Source organism: Ostrinia nubilalis, chromosome 29 (assembly GCF_963855985.1).
Source record: "Ostrinia nubilalis chromosome 29, ilOstNubi1.1, whole genome shotgun sequence".
Classification (NCBI taxonomy): Eukaryota; Metazoa; Arthropoda; class Insecta; order Lepidoptera; family Crambidae; genus Ostrinia; species Ostrinia nubilalis.
The window spans coordinates 6,840,166-6,844,846 of record NC_087116.1 but is presented as its reverse complement, the minus strand read 5'-3'; positions in this window follow the sequence as shown (position 1 = coordinate 6,844,846).

Genomic DNA, 4,681 nt, shown 5'->3' with positions numbered 1-4,681 from the left:
TAACTTTAGGTAGGTATAGCCTCGTGTCCATTTTCTTCATAATCGCAGGCATTTTATTTAGCATGCCATTGAGTTATACCGCTCTATAGCGTAGCTAATCGTTTTCTATTCAACTAAAAGACGTCCATTGCTGGACAATGGCCTCCCCCAAGGATTCCCTTCCTCCAACACACAAGACAGACACAGTCAGAGCCTTCAAGGTAAAGTTAAAGTTACATCTATTATCTATACAAAAGGATATCTAAAGTACCTACCTAAACGTATATAATATAAATATCTAAATATCTTTTCTCTCATATTTATTATTATTACTATACATTATATTCATTATAAGATGCTCCATAGCGCAAAATAGCACAAATACTTAATGTACCCACCTACTTATTCTCCTTTCTTTATTTTAATATGTTGTGAGTTGTAACATTCGCTGTGGGCCAAGTGCCCCTCTCTCATGGTTTCTGCAGAATACCAGTGGCCGTAACGTGCTCCCAAGTACGTTATGGCCTCATACTGAGCAGAGACCAATTTGGTACAACAATTATTATTGTATTATTTTACTTTTAATGTCAATGTGTATCATTTAGTACCAAATAAATATTTTTCTTTCTTTCTTTCTTTCTTTCAACAATCCTGCGTTGCCCGCATCCAGGTATCCCGCGGCCTTCACCAGACCGTTGGTCCATCCAGTGGGAGGCCTGCCTACACTACTTCTTCCAGTCCGTAACGGGACTATTCCCACCGCTGCAACTCCTGTGTAGCCAGGATCTACAGCTTGACCGCCAATAACCCAACCAGTGAAGGCCACGTTTCCGTTTTTCTCCGATTTGTAGTCGCCATTTGAGAACTTTTTTTTATCCCAACGGCCTTCAGTTCTAGGGTAGAATACCTACTAAAAAGAAAGTGTAAGAAAGCAGCTAGCTATAACAAAACATTTTTAACCACGAAGCTGAACGCCAGCGGTCTTCCCCATCCATAGCTTAGGGCCGAGGAGCGAAGTACGAACACTATTCTGTCAGTTAAATTAAAACTTAAACAGCACGGAACTTCCGGATTATTCCTAGCGCTGCAACTCCTGTGTAGCCAGGATCTACAGCTTGACCGCCAATAACCCAACCAGTGAAAGTCAAGCTTGCCCCGGGGGAAAGTTAAAACTGTCATTGGACCCGCAACGAAATTAATCAGAAGAACATAAGAAGTTCAATGTTAGGTTCGACTTCCCTCCAGTGCAAAGCGGATGACCGGACAGCACGGAACTTCTTGAAACCTTTCCCTGCCTTTAGCTTTCGGCCCTTTAGAAGTGACCCTTTTTCATCGCTCAGAAAATGGCATCCCTTCACGCAGCGAAGTAACACCAACTTACATCATCATAATTTCAGCCACAGGACGTCCACTGCTGAACATAGGCCTCCCCCAATGATTTCCACATTGATCGGTTGGTAGCGGCTTGCATCCAGCGCCTTCCTGCTACCTTTATGAGGTCGTCTACCGTACCGTAAAGCGCAGCGTGAGACGTCCACCTACAAGGTTGACAGACCTCTTCAAGTAACGACAAAAAGCGCCTGAGCGAATGCATTTCAGAATTTCAGCTGTCACGTTTTGCCACTTGTCTAGGGGGTCTAGAAATCATTGGGGGAGGCCTATGTTCAGCAGTGGACGTCCTGTGGCTGAAATAATGATGATCGCTTTAGAAATACCGTAAGATGCCATATTTATCATATTACGAGTAGAAAAAGTTGGAGTAAGTCTTGAACATCTTCCGACTTTTGTACACACTGTTATATCACAAGGGATATAGAAAAAATCATACAGTAGAATTAAGAACCTCCTTTTTGAAGTCGGTTAAAAAATTAACACCACAGACCAAAAATTACAGCCATAGAGAAGTGTTAATATTCTATTTTAGGCTATTTTGTCTTTGGAAGGTGCTTCACCTGCATCCTTGGCTTAATCGATTGGCAACGAGCATGAGGCTAGTCTATTTCTGATTTGACGACAAAATAAAGGTACCTACTTTAGTAACTATACCTACCAATACATGATATGTATCGTAGGTAGTAAATTACGCCCTTAACCAAAGATTGTTGTTTTTTCAAGTGAAATATCGTGATCTAATTTTATTAAATACTTAATTGTTGAAAGAAAGTTTGCAACTCTTAAATTATTAAATCCAATTAAATTGCGTTTTCATTAACTAGCTGTCGTGCGTACGTCGTCTTGTTAATGTGTGATGGAATTTTAATAAAGATTAATGTATCTTATTATCTATATTATAATATCGAACTGAAAAAAACACCAAAAATTTATTTTTATGTTATTAACAGGGGTTTGATCATCGCGTAGATACAGGGTGTCCCAAAAAGTAGTGTCAAGCCGAAGCCCAGAGGTAGAGCATCACTATACCTACTACCCAAATCACCGTGACTTTTGACAGTTTTCGAGTTACGATTTTTTTTACAACAGAGGATTTTAGTTTACATTCGTGTTATGGATGTAAATACTTCTGAATCAACTAGGCCTAGTATTCATCTAATAATAATTAAAAAAATCAGGCATGTAACGACTATTCGCGCCAGTGACCAAAAAAGTGACTAAATTTAAAACAATCATAACTCGAAAACTATCAAAAATCGCGGAACATACATGGGTCCGATTTGGATAGCCCTAGTTATGCTCTACCACTGTCTGGGCTTCGGATTGACACTACTTTTTGGGACACCCTGTTTAAGCGTTTGTGTATTTAGTCAAGAGGTGTCGCTGTAAATAAATTTCTCCAGTGTTGCCATATTTTGGGAGATTTGGTCCAAAGATATCGAACGAAAGTAGTATCTCCTACACATTCTGTGAAAATTTCTGTTTCATTATTCCAGACAATATAAAATGGCCACTCAGTACATAAACTGGCAATAAAACGCAAAAAAAGTGTAATATTGTTTATTACTAAATAAAAAGGAGATCATGATTTCACAGAAAATACAGTCTTAAATACTGGGTGATAGCTTCTATTGGAAATAACAGAATCATTGCATTCTGAACCTTACAGACAATACAAAAATAATCTGTTATTAATTACAGATTAATTCCAAAATCCAAATCAATAATAAGTGATTTAAGGTGTCCAGACTATGGAACACTTATAACATGTTATAATTATGTCAACTTTATAAGTATGGACGACGTGTGCCACTAATAAGACAGTTTGTGACATGTTATATAACATGTTACATTCTTACAGGCGCTAAGATAAGGTTTGTCCAGACTAATGTATTTTAAAACCATGTTTTATAAGAACGAACGATGTGTGCTACTAATAATAAGACAGTTTGTAACATGTTATATGACATGTTACATAATTTACACGTATTCTTACAGATTAGCGTCTGTTAGAATGAGTTATAAAACATAGTTTTATGTATAACATGTTATAATAATGGACGACTTGTGCTACAAATAACAGTTTTATAACAATGTAGGCATGTTGTATAACACAATTTAATAACATGTTACATAATTTGGACGCACTTACTTTAAAAAAATCGGTCTACTTCCAAATCAAAAACCAATGTTAGGTATCGGAACTTCCTGAAAATTACTCTAAAAAAGGTAAAAGTCTATGCATTGCAAAATAAAACATAAACTAACTAAATATTATTACATTGGAGTGTATAAAAAGTCTCATAAAAATGCCTGAGATGCGACGAAACTTAAAACATTTGTTCTAAGATTTTAAAAAATCAATATTAGTTTCTATTAAAAAAAACTGCCCAGCATTTTATTTTTCTTAACAGATTAATATATTTTATTGTAGAAATAACTCATTAAAGCCTGGTCCGTGAGCACGTAGAATTTTGGCCAATGACCCCTACTACCCATCCTTATCGCTCGCGCGTAATTATGTTGCTATCGCGCTCGCACACTCACTGCGGGCGCCCGTCGCACAGTCGCGACAGCAACATAATTACGCGCGAGCGATAAGAATGGGTAGCTTGGGGTCATTGGACGAAATTGTACGTGCTCGGAGACCGGGTTTTATACATGTCGCATCTCCGTGGCGTAAGTACAAACACCTAAACTAGAGGGCGCTACTTTTTACAAAAGTTATATTTATACATCGCTTACTAAAATCTAAGGCACTATTATACTTAAACGTATCAGGTTTCTAATTTTTATGGTACACCATCAAATATGATGGGTGCCGTAAGTCGGTGGGCAGTCTTAAGGGGAATTTTGCAGTCTTTTTAATGAGATTAATAATGTATTTAATTTTGCAGGTGTTGCCAATTTATGCATTCTTTTATCCACAAATGGGTAGATCCCGGCCATAAAGTTAATATTCCTTATTTCCTTCGGAATATAACAACAACCACGAGCTGTCAAACGAAACAGATTTTAGAATGTCATTTGTGTGTAACTTTTCAGGATTATTTCACTGTTTTGTACATTAATCAACCACTGCACCACACACTACATTTCTGAAGCACTATTTCTCATATACATCCACGATAAAATCTGAAAAAATATCAGAGCTCAATTTTTAGCGTGCCAATAAGTGCTAACGATCTGTCAAATAGTTGCGAAAAACGGTTCTGTTACTTCGTATCTTGCGTCTCTTTTTATCACACAGTGTTGCTGCTAGTGACATCTCGCTCGCTCAGTCCTTTGTTGCTCTATTCCGCTAGGTATA